A 23318-nucleotide genomic window follows, 5' to 3' on the forward strand; every position below is an offset into this window, starting at 1 on the left:
GGGGAAAGGATTGCATTTATAATTCAAGACTGTCTTTCCTAGCCAATTCCAGTGTCTCTTTCAGTGATAAAATGGTATAACCAGGTACTATGATTGCTCACTTGATTTTTGTTTTTTTTTATAAAGGTGCTTTCTTTGTGTAGATAGTTATTAAATGTTTGTAATAATTTGTTATAGAAGGCTCCATTGATTGCTGGAGGCACAATAAATGGAGCCTTCTATTCAGCCAACTTGCTCCACTACTCTCTCTTTTGTCCATCTTTACATTGAGGTATTTAATTATGTTTTAGAAGAATTAATTTGAGTTATTCTTCAACTATTAACTGAGCTCCTAAAATATTTTGGGAAATAGCTTCTTATCAGATATATGGCTAATAAATATTTTCTTTCAATTAATAGTTTACATTTTCATTTTGTTGACTGTTTCTGTAGCTGTGCAGAAGCTTTTTAGTTGGATGTAGTCCCACGTTTTTATTTTTGCTTTTGTTTCCTGAACTTTTTATGCCTTATCTTAAAAATATATTATTGCTGATGCTAATGTCAAAAAGCTTTCCCCTTATGTTTTCTTCTAGGAGTTTAAAGAATTTAGGTCTTATATTTTAAGTCTTTAATCCATTTTGAGGGTTGTTTTATTCTGTGTGTGTGTGTGTGTGTGTGTGTGTATGGTGTAAGATAGGGGTCCAAATTCATTCTTTTGCATGTGGATATCCAGTTTTCCCAATATTATTTATTGAAGGGACTATTCCAATATTACATTCTAGATGTAGTGCTCCTGTCAAAATTTGGTTCATACTATGTGCTTGGGTTTATTTCTGGATTCCCTGTTGCGTCCATTGGTCTATGTGTCTGTTTTTATGCTGGTGCCATATCATTTTTATTACTGCATCTTTGTAATATAATTTGAAATTAGGAGGTGTAATGATGCCTCCAGCTTTCTCTTTTCTATCCAGATTGCTTTAGCCATTTGGGGTCTTTTGTGATTTCATATAAACTTTAGGATTGGTTTTACCATTTCTGTAAAAAATGCCATTGGAATTTTTATAAGAATTGCATTGAATCTATATGACAGTATGGTCATTTTAACGAATTTCATTCTTCCATTCATGAACATGGAATTTTTTCCCATTTTTTGTGTCTTCTTCAGTTTCTTTCATCAATGTTTTGTAGTTTTCAGTGTATAGATTTTTCATCTTTTTTGTTAAATTTATACCTAGTATTTTATTCTTTATGATGCTTTCTAAAATTAGATCTCTTTTTGCACTTCCTTTCCAGATAGACCATTGTTGATAGAAAGAAACACAATTCGTTTTTGCATATCAAATTTGTATCCTGCCACTTTCTTGAATTCATTTATCAGTTCTAACAATTTTTGTTTGTGTCTCATATGGTTTTGCTGTGTCTCCACCCAAATCTTATCTTGAATTGTAGTTCCTATAATTCCCACGCGTTGTTGGAGGGACTTGTTGGGAGGTAATTGAATCATGAAGACAGTTACCCCTGTGCTGCTGCTCTCATGATATTGAGTGCTCACGAGATCTGATGATTTTATAAGAGGCTTTTTCCCCTTTTGCTTGGCACTTCTCCTTGCTGCTGCCATGTGAAGAAGGACACATTTTGTTCCTCTTCTGTCATAATTGTAAGTTTCCTGAGGCCTCCACAGCCCTGCAGAACTGCGAGTCAATTAAACCTCTTTCCTTTATAAATTACCCATTCTTGGGTATGTCTTTATAAGCAGTGTGAGAATGTACTATACAGTGTCTTTAGAGTTTTGTTTTTATATATAGGATTATGTTATCTGAAAACATAATGTTGTTTCTTTCTAATTTGCATCCTTTTTTTTCTTGTCTGAGTTCACTTGCTGGTATTTGTAGTACTGTGTTGAATGAAAATGGCAAGAGTGGGCATACTTTCCTTTACCAGATCCTAGAGGAAACATTTCAGTTTTCCTCCACTGATTATAATGTTAGCTGTGGCATTTTTTTTGGTAAATATTATGTAAGGTTTTCTTTTATTTAAAGATCATTCACAAAATACCATATCCATAGATTTACTTTCTGTCATATAGCTGAATGTGTTAAGTGTTTGGAATTCCATTCTTACATTTAAAAGTCAACTGGATTGCCCAGAAGTTTAGATGCATTTGTTTTATTCTTTATCTTATCCACACTGAAGATGTAAGTAGGTCATCTGAAAGCATCGGGGTTGATTACAACCACATAATGCATGTCTTTCTGAAGTTGAGTATTGGTGTTACACAAATGGTTCTTATCTTGGAAGCAGAGAAGCTGACAGGTGGAAGGAAGGAGAGAGAGAGTTCTGTGGATTGCTGAGGCCTTTTCACAAAGACACAGTAGGGAAAGCCAAGGATGACGGCTGGTGGCCAACTACTAAGCATACTCTGCTGGGTGCCCCAGGCCACCTTGGCACGGCCATCACTTGGCGAGGGTCTCTTTCCCAGGCTCCTGCTGCTGGCCGCCCCCAAACTACTCCCCATAGTACAGACTGGGACTTGGGTACTGAAGGATTTTTCATCTGTTCACACACAGGCGTTCAAGCTCAAAAGCCTAACGCCTAGCACTCCCAAGTAAGTGCTGAACCCTGCACATGGGAACAATCCAGTGTGTCTCCAAGATGTGGCCACAGACCTAGACAGCTGCAGTCCTGTATGGCTATCTGAAGGTTCCTGACAGCTCTGCATAGTACAATTTAATTTATCAAAGGAAATGAGTAAAGTACCAGATTCTAGACCCATTGTGGCTCTGAACTGAAGGGGAGGTGGGAAGCACAGTATCTCATTATGTTGCCAAACTAGGAACAGATCAATACAAACACACAGGCAACAGGGATAGGGGGAAACGCGGCGTCAGCGCCGCAGTCAGCCCAGCGCAGTGCCAGCACCACCCCCTCCATCCCCAAAGGCCTTGGCCCAGCAGAAAAGAAACCAGCGGCCATTCGCTGCACCTGGCCAGAGAGGGGAACCTCAACCACCCCCGGTGAAAAGAGTGAACTAGCTGGACCACCGCCTCGAAAGAGCAATAACAAACACGTATGAACACATGCAAGCATTCACTGTATCTTCTCCGTGGACTCCCTACCACTCTTCCCTGGCCCCCACTTTCAGCCTCACTGTTTCTCATGTGAGCCTATCTGCTTGGACAGTACACTGGGGAGGGGGTCATCAAGCCAGGACTCCCTCTAAATAGGAATGGAAGGGACCCTGCAGATATTTTTATCCTAGTTGTGAAAACAAGGTGCCTCCGATTCTCTATATCCATCACAGCCAAATACCAACAAGGTCCCTGCCATTCCCTCTGTCAGTGACTCTGGTTTTTGTTGGAAGCCCCAGCAATACAGAACTCAACATGCAGGTCAGAAGAGAAGCACTGAGGAAATGAAAGGAAACGCCTGGAGTTGGGCCACTGTCTAAAGAAAAACAGAAAGCAAAGGAGAAAAATGACGCAGCACCGCAGCCCAAACGTCCCCCTGAGGGTGGCCACCTCTGCTCCTCCAAGGAACCCCATGTGCTGCTGGGAAAACAAGGAGCAGGGGGAAAAGGACAGCAGGAAAAAGGGGAAGCAGCAGAAGAAAGAAAAAAATGCACAAACAGGCACTAGATAGATACAGCAAAGCCCAGAATGTACTAAAAACCACTTGTTAACAGCTGACATGCACTCACAAGCTGTGTTTCCACTGTGAGGAGGCCAATGGCAGACGCGGGAGTGGCGGTTGCAGGAGGGCTGCAGGCTGTGGTCCTGCTCTAACCCTCCATGCCCCATTCCCTCTCAGCCGCAGGCTCATTCTTGCTCTTTTGGAAGGACTTCCTCTCTAGGCCTGGCACCTCCGAAGATAGCAGAGTTGGGATTGGCTACTTGATTGAGGGGTGTCGCCACTGTTCGAGGTTTAAGCTGGAGTCGTGGTCTCTGTGCTCTTTCCTCTTCTGTGGGTTCTCTGAAATCCATGTTGGATCCACGGAGGGGAGGGCCATCTCTAAAGCGGCTGCCCATGGCGGGAGCTGTTCGCCGGTCACCTGGGCGACTACCTCCCCTGCCCCCTAAGAAGTCATCCCTGAAGCCAGAATTGAAGTCATCCAGGGAATCCCATCCACCTCTAGATTCTCCAGAGCTACCCATTCCTCTGTCATCTGGTCCACCTTTTCTGAATCCAAAGCCACCTTTATCTTGTTTTCTGCCTTCTGCAATGTCCACATGAAGTGACCCATTGCCCAACAGTGCACCATTGTATGTCAAGGCTTCCTTAAGGGAATCTGCTTCATCGAATTCTACATAGCAGAATCCTTTAAATTGATCTGTGTCTTTGTCTCCGACTAGCCGTACACTCCTTATACTGAGATCCGTAAAGATAGCATCTATGTCGCCCTGAACCTTATTAAAAGGTAGATTTCCTACGTAGGCTGTGTAGGGGGTCTCTGTGGGCTACTTCTTCTGGCTACGGGAACCATGGCCACCAGCACTGCGGCGGGACCCTCTGCCCCGCCAAAGCTGCTGTAGGCCCGATTGTCGTAGGTATGGAAGTCCGCCATTTGCCGTCTCCGCTCTGAGAGGAACCAGCAGCTGTGGCATTTTAATAAATGGCCTGTATTATATTGAGAAATTTTCCATTTATACCTATTTTATTGAGAGGTTATTTTTTTAATCACGAATGGATATTGTACTTTAGCAAATGCTCTTTCTGCATCTATTGAGATGATCGTGTGTTTTTTTTATTCTAGTAATGTGGTGTATCACATTTTTTGATTTGTATATGTTAAAATAACTGTATACCATGGATAAATCCCACTTGGTCATGATATAATATTTTCATGTGTTATTAAATTTGGTTTTCTAGTATTTTACTGAGGAGTTTTACATATATGTTTGTTACATGTGCTAGCCTGTAATTTTATTATTTTTAATTTTTGTCTGGCTCTGACATTGGAATGATTCTACCTTTATAAAATGAGTTGTAAGTATTCACTCTACTTCTGCTTTTTGGAATGTTTTAAGAAGGACGGTATTAATTCTTCTTTTATTCTTTGATTGAATTCAGCAGTGAAACAATAATGTCCTGAACTTTTCAGTGGATTTTTCAGCAGGAAACTTGTAGGTCAGAAGGGAGTGGGTATCCACTGTTGTTTTAACACTTTTGTGTTATAACTTTACCCTGGAATTAAAAATAATTTATGCATAACCATTATAGTAATACAATATTCTGGTTTTGTCTATATAGTTTCCTTTACCAATAAGTTTCATACTTTCTTATACTTTCTTCTTGCTATTTACTATCCTTTCATTTTAAATTAATGAATTCCCTATAGAATTTATTGTAGGGCAAGACTAGTGGTAATAAATGCCCTAAAACTTTGTTTGTCTGATAAAATCTTTATTCCCCAATCATGTTTGAAGGACAGATTTGCTGGGTATAGTATTTTTGGTTGAAAGTTGTTTTCATTCCAGTACTTTGAATACCAAAAGTTTATTACTACTAATCTTGCCTTACAAGAAATTCTAAAGGGTATTCGTTAATTTGAAATGAAAGGATAATAAATAGCAAGAAGAGAGTTTAAGAAAGTATGAAACTTATTGGTAAAGGAAACTATATAGACAAAACCAGAATATTGTATTACTATACTGGTAGTGGATAAATTACTTTTAATTCTACTATAAAGTTAAAATACAAAAGTGTTAAAACAATTATAAGTTAATTATTTTAATGGATATATAATATAAATATGTGTAAGTTGTGACATTTACAGCAAATCAAGTGGGTGGAGGAGATGTAAAAGTAAAGACTTCTTCTATGCAAGTGAAGTTGCTATCAGCTCAAACTATTTCTATAAGGTATTTTATGTATGCTCTTTTGTAACCACGAAGACAATACCTATAGAAGTTACTATAAAAAAAGAAAAAGAGAAAGGATTAAAAGCCTATCAACACAATAAAACAAAGAAACATAAAAGAATAAAAAAAGGAAAAAAAAAGACATGTAAGACAAACATACAAATATAAACAAAATGGCAATAGTAAATCCATCCCTGTCATTTGTTACTTTAAATGTTAATGGACTAACTTCCCCACTAAAAAGAGAGAGTTACTGAACAGGTTAAAAAATAAAAAGGAAGAATATCCAACTGTATGCTCTGTATAATAAACTCACTTTAGATTTAAGGACATACATAAGCTGAAACTACAGGGAAGGAAAAATTTATTCCATGTGATTGGCAACCAAAATTAAGCAGGGGTGGCTATACTTTTATCAAAATAGAATTTAAGTTAAAATTGTCTCTAGATAGAATAAAACTCTTTACATAATAATAAAAGGGTAAAATTAACAGGAAGTTATACCAGTTATAAATATATATGCACTCAATATCAGATTACTTAAAGCAAATATTGACGAATCTAAAAGGAGAAATGATAACACAATAATAGTAGAAAAATTTAATTACCCCATTATCAATAATGAATAGAACTTCTAGACAGAAAATTAATAAATAGTGGACTTTAGCAATACTATAGGCTAAATAGACCTAACAGACATATACAGTACTTTTCATCCAACAGCAGAAGAACATACATTCTTCTGAAGCATACATGGAGAATTCTGCAGAATGGATCATGTGTTAGTTCACTGAACAAGTCATAAACAAATTTAAAATATCAAAATTATACCGAGTATATTTTTTAACCACAATGGAATAAAACTAGAAAGATTAACATTAAAAAAGGGAAAATTCACAAATATGTGGAAACTAAATAACATAATCTTGAACAATTACTGAGTCAAAGAAGTAGTCAAAAAAGAATCTAAAAAATATCTCAAGGCAAATGAAAAGAGAATTTACTAAAATTTGTAATATGAAGTAATCTCAGTTCTAAGAGGGAAGTTTATAGCAATAAATGCCTACATTGAAAAAGTTTTCAAATAACTATCTTTATACCTCACTAAACTAGAAAAACAGGAACAGGCTAAACCTGATGTTAGCAGAAGGAAAAACATAATGATCAGAGCAGAGATAAATGGAGAACGGAAAAACTATAGAAAAAAATTAAACTATGAATTGGTTTTTTGAAAAAAAAATCAAAACTGACAAATTCTTAGACTAAGAGAAAAGAGAAAATACTCAAATAATTAGAAATGATAGCTTCAACAGCAGAATGGATGCCTCAGAATTAAAACTGATTATAAGGGACTATTAAAAATAATTATATGCCAACATATTGGATAACTTAGAATAAATGGATAAATTCCTAAAAACATACAATCTACCAACACTGAATCAAGAATAAATATAGACCAATAACACATATGTAGATTTAAGTAGTAATTAGAAACCTCTCAACAAGACAAGCCCAGGATTGGATTGATTTGTTGCTTTATTTGTATGAGAAATATATGGGTAGGACTGGCTGCAAACATAGTCTGACCCAGAGATTAAACTGTGGTAATCGATAGATTCTGTTTCTTCCTACATTATTTCAATTCCTCATTCCAATTCATTGACTATGCCACTTTCAGATGATTTCATTTTCTAGCTGACATTTTCCATGGGGTTGCTGGTTTCTAGCTCTCTAGGCTTATAACCTCAGAGTTAACAGTTCCAGCAGAAGAGAGTTCGCATTGCCAGAGGTTCTGCAAGATGTCCTGGAGTTGTCTTTTTGGCTTAATTGGACCAAATGCTCATCTCTGAACAAGTGTCAAAGCCCATCCACGTGGCATATGCTGATCAGCCAAGCCTGGGTCACATGTCCATGCCTGGAGCTGGGACAGTCTAGAATGTGAAGTAGTGGTTCTCCATAGAACAAAAGAAGTGCTGTTATCAAATGTAGAATGGGTCTTGAACAGGTAGAAGAAGCATATTTCTTTACATCACATATAAACCAAGTGCTCAAATACTTTGTAAATAAATGAATCTTTGGGAGCCTCAAGTTTTTTTTCCTAAATGTATGATAATCTGTCTGTGATATTCTATTATCACTATGCCTACTTTGAAAGGTAAATAATACATGGAATACTGACTAAAGTGTTCAGTGCATTTTCTGACACATTATCTTTGCATTGGATTGCATTTAGAAGAATGGCAACAATTAAACTACCAAGCCCATTATTTAGCCCATTTAATATTTAATGGCTAAATAATGCAAGTTGGCTGGGCATGGTAGCTCACGCCTATAATCCCAATACTTTGGGCGGCCGAGGCGGACAGATCACTTGAGGTCAGGAGATTGAAACCAGCCTGGCCAACATGGTGAAACCTTGTCTCTACTAAAAATACAAAAATTAGCCTGGCATGGTGGTACATGTCTCTAGTCCCAGATACTCAGGAGGCTGAGAGAGGAGAATCGCTTGAACCCAGGAGGCAGAGGTTGCAGTGAGTCGAGATCACGTCACTGCGCTCCAGCCTGGGCAACAGAGCAAGAGTCCGTCTCTAAATAAATAAATAAATAAATAAAACAAGTTTAAGAAGTAGTTCATTCTTCCTCAGTTGATTCAAACTTGTTCAAATAGACAGTTTTCTTGGTTTATAAATGTATCACATAATTTTAAATTCAGCGTGCCCTTGTAGAAGGCACTTAGTTTTCAAAGGCACATCTGTATGTCCTTTCTCCAAGAGCTTTCATTTATTTTATTTTCAAAATATCTACTAAAGGAAATAAAATTGCTTATAGACTTAACATGGTCTTCATCAAATGTTTCCAATGCTGTGCTTTTGCACTAAATGTTCAAATAACTTGTTAAAGAAATATGCCTATGCTAATAATCCTTATTGGTGCTCATTTCTAAACATCTGATGTCAAAACATCTTCTTAGAATAAATGTGATCTGATCTAAATAAATTAGATATGCTAAAATTATGCTACATATTAATATGTTATAATTTTGCTACAGTGAGTATGATCTAAATAGGCTCATTGTTTTACCTTTTGGATCAATGTAAATATAGGATACATGCTGTTTTCTCTGAACTACATTTATGTATATATTATCTATATTTTTCTGTATTAGCTACTGAGTAAAAATGTCATTCTCAACCTATCTTCAGTAAGGCATGAGCTTGGAGTTGTTATTCCGGGTTTGAGAATTGACTGTGCTGATGTATTTTGACACTCTTTTACCCACTGTTTGATTTTTTAATCAAGAGAACACATTTTTGAGAGGGGTGCTGGTGGTAAACTGTAGGTTGTGGTGATACAAGAAATTTTAGAATAGTATACCCAAATAAAATGTGAACTCTTATTCATAGGATAATTGGCACTTTTCTATAACCAGCTAAACTAATACCAGAGTTTGAATGCTATAGACCCTCCTACATACCCTTTTGTACCCTACATAGTCTCTTGTAGCCTCTCTTAACCCATTTTTTGTTGCTATAAAGGAATACACGACTGAGTAATTTATAAAAGAAGAGGTTTATTTGTCTCACACTTCTGCGGATTGTACAAGAAGTATGGCACCAGCATCTGCTTCTGGTGAGGGCTTCAGGCTGCCAGCAGATATCATGTGGCAAGAGAGAGGGAGAGAGTGGAAGAAGTGCCAGACTCTTTGTAACAATCAGTTTTCACAGGAACTATAGAGCAAGAACTCACTCATTACTTTGAGAATGGCACCAAACAGTTCATGAAAGACCCACCCCCATGATCCAAACACCTCCAACATTGAGGATCAAATTTCAACATGAGATTTGGAGGGAACAAATATTAGAACTATGTATTTGCCTTCCTTTGTAGACCTCGTTCATTTTCACACCTGTAAAATGAATGTGAAAATGAATGAGGTCTACAAAGGAGGGCAAAGATCTACTTTACATACTAATGGAATTGTAGGTTATAGTTGGCTCAGTGAAAATGTGTGCTACTTTCATTCATTGAACTCATTGCATTTCAACATATTCCATATTTTCATGTGTGTCTTTATTGCCTATCACCCTTACTGGAATGTTATGTGGTCAGATATGTTTTTCTGACTAATTGATTGCAAGATCTTCAACCTCTAAAATAGTGCCTGGTATATAATAGGCAGCCAATGAATATTTTCACTGAATTATAATTCAGTGTTTATTATGTGCCAATACTCAGGTTGTGGGAGGGACTCTGTGAAAAGATGTCCAACAGTGGCGAATTGTGCTGAAGCTTGGTAAAGAAGTCAGTGCCAGAGATAAAGATATAGAGGTTAACTTCATTAGAAATAATAGCTGAAGGCACAAGACTGAAAATGACAAAATTATGTATCCCCAAGCATTGTCTAGTGTGTTTAAACTTTAATAAATGAATGCACCATAACACATAAAATCCTCTGCAAAGAAAAAAATGAAAGTGTGTTTTTGTAAACCCAACATAGATACTTGACTAATCTTTGTGGAGTAGAGCTGTTATCATTGACCCATCTTCCCTTGAAATATCTTTTTTTTCATTGCCATTGGAAATGTTTTTTTTTTTCCATTCTTATTCTCTCAAAAGTATACAACAAACTTTTTCAGAGAGCATGGAAAGTTTGCTTACACATTCTAATGTTATGATGTTTAAAATCTTGTCAGTTATAACCTTAATACCATAAATATTTATGGATGCAGCCCATATAAACAAAAACCTTTTGGGATCCTCAATAAATTTTTAGAGTATAAACAACTCCTGAGACCAGAAAATTTGAGAACTGCTGCCTTTTGGCTTATAATGCTTCTACCCTTCTATTCCCCTCCACTCCTTCCTTCCTTAGACTTTACTGTCTAGTGTTTCTAATCTATTGAAATTTCTTTGAACCTTCCTTAATTTATTATATTGCTTCAGGTACTTGCATATATGTTTTGCTTTCTTCTTGGAATGCCCTTTTTCACTTTATTTACTTGTTAAACTTCTGGTCATTCTTAAAAGCTCAGTTCTGGAGTTGCCTGTTCTATGGTGCTTTCCTAGAATTTTTCTGGAAGACTTAGGTGCTCTGTCCATGATGCTAAGATAGCATCTCCTGCATTCTTCAATGATAGTATGTATGATACTTTATTGGAATGACTTTTTGTACATGTGTTAGTATCCCAAGAAAATTCTTTGAGGATATGAACTGTGTTTTTAAAGAATGTTTTCCCCAAGGAACAGCATATTGCTTTCCACATAACCAGTGCACAATAAACGTTTATTGAATTTATATTAAAAAACATATCTAATATTTATGGAGCATTTATTTGCAGGTATTATTCTATGTACTCTGATAGCACTATCTCAAATTAATCCTTACCTCATGAGGTAAGTACAATTTTCATGTAAAGGAATAATAACATGATGATAACAAGGCTCAATAAATGTTACTATTATTGTCATTATCATAATCATCCCCAAGTTGGATGAAAAAAATTAAACATAGATCAGTTAATTAACTTGCACAAAGTCACACAGATATTAAGTGAGATAACTTTGGATCCTGGAAGTGTGGCTCTAGTACTGAACGCTCTGAAGCACTATACTTACACTGATTGTGTATAAACAAGTGAATAATGGTGCGTAGAAGCAATTATGGAGATATCCCCATGGTTTGACAAGTCCAAATTTAACTAATCTATTTGTAGAGAAAGTGCTGCAGCCTCTTTAGCCAGAAAAGGATGGAAAAAAATCATTAAGATCCTGTGAGGTGAAGAATAGTGATATATTATGGGGAAGGAGGTGACAGCTTAATAGGCGATTTACCACAAGAGAGTCAGTTGAAATTAAAATCTGCAGCATTTGTATACAAGGGTCAAGTAGGAAATAGATAACCAGTTGCTGTATTTTGGGGAACAGGGAAATAAATACATGATATCATTATATCTTGAGAGTTTGAAACATTGTCCAACCTGTTGCCTCATGACCATGGGCAGCAGATGGCCCTTATGCTGGAGCAACCTAAGAATCAAGTGAGAAAAGGACAAATTCAACAGTGAGGAGATCAAGTTTGGACTAAGGACTATTTTGCAGACATGGCTGCACTCAATGCTTGTAAACGAACTGCATAGGCATGTTTATCAATAGGACAATCAAGTTATATCAAGCATTAAAGACACATATGTGTAACATATAAATAGTGGATTAACAATAATAATATGAAGTATTTGTAGGTTGAAGTGGCTTTCAGCTGTTCCTCAGAAGTATAGAGACCCTGTAAAACCCTTTCAAAAGCTGTCAAAGTTGGTGGCGGGGGGAGGGGGTAAGTAGACAGTGCTTCAAACCACATACTTCCACAGTAACCAAAGGATCTCTGCCTTTATCTTCTCATATAATGGGTTTTTACATGATATTTCAGTTGACCAGAATGGTCTTCCTGCAGTTAAAGTTACTTTCAAAATCACTTAGCTTTAGTCACTAAGTGTTTTCACATAACTTTTTGGTAATTGTCTTAGCTACTCTTTTTATAGTTGAGAAAACAGATCAGAGAAGTGGGATAATTTGCACAGGATCACAGACTAGTACATTGTGGAGCTGGGGCTCAAACACAATGTGTTAAATTCCAAGTGCAGTTATTTTTCTGTAACACCAATGATGGCTACCTGTGGTGGAATATGTTTAACATTTAAGGGGAGTGTGGATATAAGGACCAAAGGGAAGAACACAATGCATAGTCTTGGCCCCAGGGTATGTTCTGTTGACTCCCATAACTATATCTCCCTATCTACCAGAATCTGAACTTATATACATCGCTGTCCTGTTTTTAGAATAAATAATAACATACACTCTTTGTACTCCTAATAAAATCAGACTCTCTACTTTTGCACTAGATCCTAACCATTTTCACTTACTCTAGAACATTACTTCAGCAATTCTCTTATCTCTCTCCAACATCATCACTTTTTCTTTTAACTTGATTATTCCTCTCAGTATATAAATATACTCTATTTCTCCCATGTTAAAAGAAACCATTCTCTTTACTTCACACCTCTTTTCTCCACTAACTCGTACCCGATTTCTGTGTTCTCTTTTGCCTCAAAACTTCTTAAATTTGTCTGTATGTGGTCTTCAAATCCTCTTCTCCCATTTCCTTTTAACCCATTTCAATAAGGCTATTCTTTCCATGACTCCACTGATACTACTGTTGTCAAGGTCATTGATGACTTTAATTTTCATAGATGCAGAGGTCAGTTTTCATACCTTATGTTACTTGTTTCAGTAACAGCAATTTACCCTTCTTGATACACATGTATTATTTGGCTTCCAGGAAACCACACTCTGTTCCTCAGTACCTCATTGGTCATCTGTCTCTGTCTCCTTTGTTTATCACGTCTATCCTTTTCTTCATGACATCATAATGTAGCAGTGCCCTTGGGCTTAATCTCAGGACCTCTATTTTGTCTACATGCATCCCTTTATTGATCTCATTTAGCTTCACAGCTTCAACTGCCATCTATGGGCCAAATACAATAATAATTACTTCTTCACTCCATACCTCTGCCTCAAACTGTAAACTTACATTTTCAACTGTTTACCTAATGTGTCTACTTTAATATCTAATAGGCATCTCAAATGTAACTTGTCCCAAACTGAACTCCTGATACCCCCCCGCCAACACCCAATATCTTTCCTCTCTCAGTAAATGGCAATTCCATCTGCTCAGTTGCTTAGATGAACAACTTGCAAACATTCTTGATTGCCTTATTTAACAGACCACATTCAATAATTCAGGAAATGCTGTCGGCCTTACATTCAAAACATCACCAGAATCCAATTACTTCTTCCAATCTCCTCTGCTATTATTGTTGTCTGAACCACCATCAATTCTCACATGGATTATTTGAGTAGTTTCCTTTCTGGTGTCTCTGGCTTGCATTCTTGCCACTGTATAATATATTATCAATACAGTAACCAGATAATTATATTAAATTGTAAGCCAAATAATATCTTTCTTCTATTCAAAACCCTCCAGTACATTGCCATCTCAGTGTAAAATCCAAAGTCCTTATGATGACCTATAAAGCTCTACTTGAAATGCTCCTTATCAATATAATAGCCAGATAGTTATATTACATTGTAAGCCAAATAATATCTTTCTTCTATTCAAAACCCTCCAGTGCATTGCCATCTCTCAGTGTAACATCCAAAGTCCTTATGATGACCTATAAAGCTCTACTTGAAATGCTCCTATCTGTCCCTTACTTGATCTTTTCCTTCTCTCTCTTCATCACTCTGTCTTTTCCAGACATACTAGTTGCCCTGCTCTTCCTTGAGCACATTGAGCCATGCTAGCTTTTGTATTTGCTGTTCTGTATTTTCAGAATATTGTTCCTCAGATATCTAATGAGGTTTACCTTGTTCTTTCCTAAAAATCTCAATGAAGACTACCCTGTTCACCTCATTTATAATTGTAGCTCACTTCCTCTCCACTTGTAATTTCCTTCATCTACATTTTATTTGTACATATTGCTTTTAATATTAGTTATCTGCATTATGTTTATTGTTTATTGTCTATTTGTTCCTGATAGAATATAAGCTATATGTGGCAGGGATTTTTGTTGTTGCATTCATGCTAAATCTCCAGTACCTGGAACATAATAGGAACTCAATAAATATTAGATAAATGAATGAATCTGGAAAGGCAAATAAAAATAAAGTATGTAACAGAGTCTTACATATGTTAGGCACACAAATAGTCACTTGTCCTTTTATTTATTTATTTATTTTTATTTTTATTTTTTTGAGATGGAGTCTCGGTCTGTCGCCCAGGCTGGAGTGCAGTGGCGCGATCTCGGCTCACTGCAAGCTCCACCTCCCGGGTTCATGCCATTCTCCTGCCTTAGCCTCCCTAGTAGCTGGGACTACAGGTGCCTGCCACCAAGCCTGGCTAATTTTTTTTGTATTTTTAGTAGAGACGGGATTTCACTGTGTTAGCCAGGATGGTCTCGATCTCCTGACCTTGTGATCTGCCCTCCTTGGCCTCCCAAAGTGCTGGGATTACAGGTGTGAGCCACGGCGCCTGGCCTGCCCTTTTAATTTTTAAAAATTACTTCATGCAATGAGAACACAACATGAAATCTGTCTTCTTAACACTTTTTAAAGCATATAGTATGGCATTGTTGACTATGGGTACAATATTGTACATCAGATCTCTAGAACTTATTCATTATGCTTAACAGAAATTTTATGCCAGTTGATTAGTAACTCTCCATTTCCCTCATTCTCTAGTTTCTGGCAACTATTATTCCATTTTTTGACTCTATGAAATTGACCATTTTAGATACTTCATATAAATGCAATCATGCATGTTTATCCTTCTGTGACTAGTTTTATTCAAACAGCATAATGTTTTCAAAGTTCACCCATGTTGTTGTATATTGCAGAATTTCATTTTTTAAGGCTGAATAATATTCCAATGTATGTATGTGATGGTTAATACTGAGTGTCAACTTAATTGGATTAAAAGATAAACAGTATTGATTCTGGGTGTGTCTGTTAGAGTGTTGCCAAAGGAGATTAACATTTGAGTCAGTGGGCTGGGAAAGGCAGACCCACCCTTAATCTGAGTGGGGTACAATCTAATCAGCTGTCAGCACTACTAGAATATAAGCAGGCAGAGAAATGTGAAAAGAGAGACTAGACTAGCCTCCCAGCCTATATCTTTCTCCCCTGCTGGATGCTTCCTACTTTAGAACATGGGACTCCATGTTCTTCTGTTTTGGAGCTCGTACTGGCTATCCTTGCTCCTCAGCCTTGCTCCTCAGCTATCCTTGCTCCTCAGGCAGACGACCTATTTTGGGAACTTGTGATTGTGTGAGTTAATTAATACTTAGTAAACTTTATATGTATTATATACATACGTATGTGTGTGTGTATGTGTATATATATATATTAGTTGTGTTCCTCTAGAGAACCCTAACACAGATTCTGGTACCAGAACTGGTTCTAGAGGAACAGAATATTAAGGATGGAGTTCTTTTGTTGGTTTGGGGATTTCTGTAGTTGGCTGCTTAATATAATTAGAGCCCAAAATGCTAAGGGCTCTACTTCTAATAGTGTGGAGAACACTGATAGTCCTTGGCATGAACTGTTTAGAGAGTTATACAAAATAAATGCATTTGACACTCTTCATTTATCACTTGTGAGAGGCAAGGAGTTTAGTGACTCTATACATAATACCTTTGACCATATGTTGAGAACCAAGGAACATAATGAAGCTGATTGGTTGCTCATAATTTTAGTGGAGAAAGTGATGAAAAATCCCTGAGTTCATCATTTTCTATCTCCCAGCTTCAGAAGCAGATACTGAGCCTCAAATATGCTAAGATTGCCCTGAGTGAGAGTCTTATCTCCTGTAGAGAAAGAGCTGAAATTTTAGAAAAACAGATACAAGCTTTTAACATGCGAGTGACTGACCTGCAATGAAGGGTACATGCACAACCTCATGAGGTGTCTACTGTTAAAGTGTGCGCATTGATTGCAAAAGAATGAGACCCTGCAACTTGGAATGGGGACATGTGGGAGGATACTGATGAAGCTGGGGACACTGCATTTATAAATTAGGATGAACTTTTTTTTTGCTAGAAGAAACAGCTTCCCCATCTCCAATAATGGCAATATCCCCTCCCAACCCATGCTGCCATCAGCCTTTCCACCTTTATCTGAGGAGATAAACCCTGCACTGCCTGAGGCAACAATAATGACCTCCCCTGAGGCAGTTGCCAGGCAAGATAATGTTGATTCTCCTTAGGAGCCACCCCCAAAACCTCTGTTTGCTTCTCGACCTATAACTAGACTAAAGTCCCGGCAGGCCCCTAGAGGTGAGGTTGAGAGTGTGACCCATGTGGAGGTGTGCTACACTCAAAAAGAACTGCTTGAGTTTTCTAATTTATATCAACAGAAATCTTGAGAACAAGCTTGGGAACGGATATTAAAGGTGTGGGATAATGGTGGAAGGAACAAAGAGTTGGATCAGGCTGAATTTATTGATTTAGGCCCACTAAGTAGGGACTCTGCATTTAATGTTGCAGCTTGGGGAGTTGAGGTTCTAATAGTTTATTTGTTTGGTTAGATGAAATATGGATTAAATGTTGGCCCACTGTGAGTGAGCTGGAAATGCTCCCTTGGTTTAATGTAAAGGAAGAGATCCAAAGGCTTAGGGAGTTTGGGATTGTGGAATGGATTAGTCACTTTAGACCTACTCATCCCAGCTGGGAGGGTCCAGAACATATACTTGTGACCCATGCCTTGTGAAATAGATTTTTGAGGGCAGCACATGCATCTTTGAAGAGCCCTGTAATTGCTCTTCTCTGTGTGTCAGACCTAACAGTGAGAACCACAGTCACTCAACTACAGAATTTAAATACAATGAGAATAATTGGATCTGAAGGTGGCAGGGGCCAAGTAGCAGCACTCAACCATAAAACGCAAGGTGGGCATAGCTACCATAATGGACAACAGAGGCAATGTAGCAATCAGAGTAATCTGACTCGTGTAGAGCTCTGGCATTGGCTAATTAATCACAGTGTTCTTGAAGTGAAATTGATAAGAAGCCTACTGCATTCCTACTTAATTTATATAAGCAGAAAACTTCCAGGTCAAATGGATAGAAGACTAATTTGAATTATAAAAACAGAGAAGCATGGCCCCTCAATCAATTTCCAGACTTGAGCCAGTTTACAGACCTAGAACCCCTTGAACGAAGGGGAGGTTGTGTATCCTTGAGGAAAGATCCCACTACATTACTGAAAATTTATGCAGTGAATCTTTCTCTCATCCTTCCCCAAGGCGACCTCTGGCCTTTTGCCAGGGTAACTGTGCATTAGGAAAAGGGAAATGATCAGGCATTTTGGGGACTACTGGGCAGTGGCTCTGAGCTGACATTGATTCCAGGGGAGCCAAAAAGTCATTGTGGTCCTCCAGTTAAATTAGGGGCTTATGGAGGTCAGATAATTAATGGAGTTTTAGCTCAGGTCCAACTTACAGTGGGTCCAGTGGGTTCCCGGACTCATCCTGTTGACATTTCCCCAATGCCAGAATGCATAATTGGCATAGACATACTTATCAGCTGGCAGAACCCCGACACGAGCTCCCTGACTGGTAGGGTGAGGGCTATTATGGCGGAAAAGGCCAAATGGAAGACATTAGAGCTGCCTTTTCCTAGAAGAATAGTAAATCAAAAACAATATTGCATCCCTGGAGGGATTGTGGAGATTAGTGCCACCATCACGGACTTGAAAGATGCAGGGGTGGTAATTCCCACCATATCCCTCTTCAACTCGCCCATTTGGCCTATGCAGAAGACAGATGGATCTTGGAGAATGACAGTGGACTGTTGTAAGCTTAACCAAGTGGTGACTCCAATTACAGCTGCTGTGCCAGATGTGGTTTCATTGCTTGAGCAAATTAACACATCTCCTGGTTGCTGGTATGCAGCCATTGACTTGGCAAATGCATTTTTCTGCATTCCTGTCCATTAGGCCTACCACAGGCAATTTACCTTCATCTGGCAAGGCCAGCAATATACCTTTACTGTTCTACCTCATGGGATTATAAACTCTCCGGCTTTGTGTCATAATCTTATTTGATGAGAACTTGATTACTTTTTGCTTCCGCAAGATATCACACTTGTCCATTACATCGATGGCATTATGCTCATTGGATCCAGTGAGCAAGAAGTAGCAAACACACTGGACTTACTGGTGAGATATTTGCATGCTAGAGGATGGGAAATAAATCTGACTAAAATTCAGGGACCTTCTATTTCATTAAAATGTATAGGGGTTTAGTGGTGTGGGGCCTGTTGTGATATTCCTTCTAAGGTGAAGGATAAGTTGCTGCATTTGGCCCCTCCTACAACCAAGAAAGTGGCACAACGCCTGGTGGACCTATTTGGATGTGTTACTCTGGCCCATTTATTGAGTGACACGAAAGGCTGTCAGTTTTGAGTGGGATCCAGAAAAGAAGGCTCTGCCACAGGTCCAGGCTGCTGTGCAAGTTGCTCTGCCACTTGGGCCATATAATGCAGCAGATCCAATGGTGCTTGAGGTGTCAATGGCAGATAGGGATGCTGTTTGGGGCCTTTGTCAGGCCCTAGTAGGTGAATCACAGAGCAGGCCTCTAGAATTTTGGAGAAAGGCCCTGTCATCTTCTGCAGATAACTACTCCCCTTTTGAGAGCTAGCTTATGGTCTGTTACTGGACGTTGGTGGAAATTGAACATTTGTCTCTGGGCCATCAAGTCACTGTGTGACCTGAACTGCCTATCATGAACTGAGTGCTTTCTGACCTATCTAGCTGTAAGGTGGGTCATGCATAGCAGCATTCCATCATCAAATGGAAGGGGTATATATGTGATCTGGCTCCAACACGTCCTGAAGGCACAAGTAAGTTACATTAGGAAGTGGCTCAAATGCCCATGGTCTCCTCTCTCCCCTGCATTCTTTCCCCCAGCCTGCACCAATGGCCTCACGAGGAGTTCCCTATGATCTGTTGACAAGGAAGCAAAGACTAAGGCCTGGTTCACAGATAGTTCATGATGTACAAGCACCACCTGAAAGTGGACAGCTGCAGCACAACAGCCCCTTTCTAGGACATCCCTAAAGGACAGTGGTAAAGAGAAATCTTCTCAGTGGGCAGAACTTCGAGCAGTGCACCTGGTTGTGCACTTTGCATGGAAGGAGAAATGGCCAGGTGTGTAATTATATACTAATTCATGGGCTGTAGCCAATGGTTTGACTGGATGGTCAGGGACTTGGAAAAAGCATGACTGGAAAATTGGTGACAAAGAAACTTGGGGAAGAGGTATATGGATGGACCTCTCTGAGTGGTCAAAAACTTGAAGATATTTGTATCCCATGTGAGTGCTCACCAATGGGTAACCCCTGCAGAGGAGGATTTTAATAATCAAGTGGATAGAATGACCCATTCTGTGCACACCACTCAACCTCTTTCCCAGCCACAGCTGTTATCACCCAATGGCCATAAACAAAGTGTTCATGGTGGCAGAGATGGAGGTTATGCATGGGCTCAGCAACATGGACTTCCACTCGCCAAGACTGACTTGACTATGGCCAGTGCTGAGTGCCCAGTTTGCCAGCAGCAGAGACCAACACTGAGTGCTGGATATGGCACCATTCCTCTGGGTGATCAGCCAGCTACCTGGTGGCAGGTTGATTATGTTGGAACTCTTCCATCATGGAAAGAGCAGAGGTTTGTCCTCACTGTAATAGACACCCCAGATATGGGTTTGCCCATTCTGCATATAATGCTTCTGCCAAGACTACCATTAGTGGACTCAAGGAATGCCTTATCCACCGTCATGGTATTCTACACGCATTGCCTCTGGCCAAGGCACTCACTTTACAGCTAAAGAAGTGTAGCAGTGGGCTCATGCTCATGGAATTTACTGGTCTTACCATGTTCCCCATCATCCTGAAGTAGCTGGATTGGTAGAACAGTAGAATGGCCTTTTGAAGTCGCATTTACAATGCCAGCTAGGTGTCAATACTTTGCAGGGCTGGGGCAAAGTTCTCCAGAAGGCTGTGTATGCTCTGAATCAGCCTACAATATATGGTACCATTTCTCCAATAGCCAGGGTTTACACATCCGAGAATCAAGGGGTGGAAGTGGAAATGACACCACTCACCATCACCCCTAGTGATCCACTAGCAAAATTTTTCCTTTTTTGATTTTGGGACATTATGTTGTGCTGGCCTAGTGGTCTTAGTTCCAGAGGGAGGAATGCTGCCACCAGGAGACACAATGGTTCCATTAAACTGAAAAATTAAGATTGCCACCTGGACCCTTTGAGTTCCTTCTACCTTTAATCAACAGGCTAAGACAGGACTTACAGTGTCAGCTGGGGTGATTGACCTGGACTGTTAAGATGAAATCAGCCATACTACTCCACAACAGAGGTAAGGAGGAATATGGATGGAATACAGGAGATCCATTAGGGTGTCTCTTAGTATTACCATGCCCTGTGATTAAGCTCAATGGGAAACTACAACAGCCAAATCCAGGCAGGACTACAAATGACCCAGACCCTTCAGGAATGAGGGTTTGGGTCACTCCACCAGGAAAAAACAAAAACAAACAACAAAAAAAACATGACCTGCTGAGGTGCTTACTGAAGGCAAAGGGAATACAGAGTGGGCAGTAGAAGGTATTCCTCAATAGCAGCTACCACCACGTGATCAGCTGCAGACATGTTAAGTGTATTTCCTCCTCCTTTTGTTGAAAACATATTTGTGCATGTATACAATTGTACTAAGAAAATACCTTCATTTTATTTCCTTTCTCCTGTATCATGTGACATAAGATTTATTGACTTTATTTCAGCATTTAAGTATTGTTAACATTATGTAATAGTATTTGGGTTGGTAATTGGTGCGTTTCTGGTTGTATGAAGAATAGTTTGTATTATGTTAGGTGTAATTATGACCTTATTATTTTATTTATTTAAAGATTATGTATGATCTCAGGAGATGTTTATGGGTTCAGGTTTACAAGGGGTGAACTTGTGATGGTTGATAATGAATGTCAACTTGATTGGATTGAAGGTGTTGATTGTCTCTGAGGGTGTTGCCAAAAGATTTTAACATTTGATTCAATGGACTGAGAAAGGCAGGCCCACCCTTAATCTGAGTGGGGCACAATCTAATTAGTTGGCAGCTCAGCTAGAATATAAGCAGGCAAAAAAATGTGAAAAGAGACACTGGACTAACCTCCCAGCCTACATCTTTCTCCCGTGCTTCCTGCCCTTGAGCATGGGACTCTAAGTTCTTCAGTTTTGGAACCTCAGACTGGCTTTCCTTGCTCCTCAGCCTGCAGATGGCCTATTGTGGGACCCTGTGACTGTGTGAGTTAATACTTAATAAACTCCCCTTTAAATATATATATATATATATATTTCATTAGTTCTGTCCCTCTAGAGAACCCTGATAAATACAATATATACACCACAATTTCCTTATCCATTCATCCACTGAAGGATATATATAGGTTGTTTCCACATTTTGCCTGTTGTGAATAGTGCTGCAATGAACATAGAAGTGTTAATATCTCTTTGACATACTGATTTCATTTTTCTGAATATATATCCAGAAGTGGAATTGCTGGATCATATGAATGTTCTGTTTTTATTTTTTTAAGAAACATTGATAATATTTACCATGGAAGCTGCACTATTTTGCATTCCCACCAATAGTGTATAAGGGCTCCAAATTCTCAACATTCTTGCCAATACTTTTTTTTTCCATAATAATCATCCTGACAGGTGTGAAGCAATATATCATTGTGGTTTTGATTTGCATTTTTGTGTTGATTAATCATGTTGAACATTTTTTCATATACCTGTTGATCATTTGTAAGTCTTCTTTGGAGAAATGTCTATTTATATCATTAGCTTATTCTTAAAATCAGATTTTTTTTTGTTTCTACTGAGTTATATGGGTTCCTTATACATTTTGGAGATTAATCTCTTATCAACTATACCACTTACAGATATTTTCTTCTATTCTGTATATTGCCTTTTTATGCTGTTGTTTCCTTTGCTGTGTAGAATCTTTTTAGTTTGATGTACTCCCACTTGTTCAAAATATGTCAGTAATTCTGTAAATAAGTGGCAATCTACATTAATGACAAAGTGTTTAGAATAAGTGGCATTAACATAAAATGTGGATGGTAAAGGGAGACTTCCTAGAGGAGGGTATGAAACCTGAGAGTTCTTATTCCAACTTTCACTTCATGTTGAGTGGCCTTGTTCTATGATATTTCCCTTCCTGTTATGTTTCCTGCTTTCGTTTCCTGATACTTCTCATGGGCATGTTTAATCAAAGGAGGCAAGAGTCTTTAGAGGTAGTCTTGTTTATGCTCCTTGCTGACAGAGCTATAAACTCAAAATATACCTGGAAAAGGTGAAAATCTACTTTTCATTCCCTAATTTTTATCTTAGAGGATCCTTTGCCCCTTTGAAAGTGCTGGGGAAAGAGAAGTGAACTTGCAACATCATTTACATTTCTAAGTTTATGTCCATGATGTTAAAATTTCTCTGATAAATAATAGGACATGAATTTGGTCCTGGGTTATTCTTAGTGAAACAACCTATGCTAAAAAGACTGTTCTGAAATAATTTGCTTTCTTTGAAGAAATATAGGATGGTTATTTCGGTTTCTGGAGGGTCTCTGTGGTTCTGAGACAAATGAAATCCTCTGGGCTATAAAAATGCCAAAGTTGGCCCTAAAATATATCCCACTGTCATAGGAGTGTTTAGTCTCAGAGTTCGAAGGAATATCAGAAATTATAGAGTTTACTTCACAATAAAGTTTTAGGGATAATGTTAGATTATGAATTTTTAACCCCTTAAAATATTAAGGAAATGAAAGTTGAGTCAGGGCCAAAGTTTTACTAGTAA

The 23318-nt window shown here is 38.4% G+C and overlaps 1 pseudogene across 1 annotated transcript; it reads right to left on the reverse strand.

Annotated features, from left to right (window-relative positions):
- Positions 1 to 1995: 1995 nt before the first annotated feature.
- On the reverse strand, positions 1996 to 4540 carry LOC105549576 (annotated as a pseudogene). Its single transcript, XR_001007567.1, has one exon. The product of XR_001007567.1 is annotated as a eukaryotic translation initiation factor 4H pseudogene (transcript).
- Positions 4541 to 23318: the final 18778 nt, after the last annotated feature.

Source organism: Mandrillus leucophaeus, unplaced genomic scaffold (assembly GCF_000951045.1).
Source record: "Mandrillus leucophaeus isolate KB7577 unplaced genomic scaffold, Mleu.le_1.0 Scaffold1119, whole genome shotgun sequence".
Classification (NCBI taxonomy): domain Eukaryota; kingdom Metazoa; phylum Chordata; class Mammalia; order Primates; family Cercopithecidae; genus Mandrillus; species Mandrillus leucophaeus.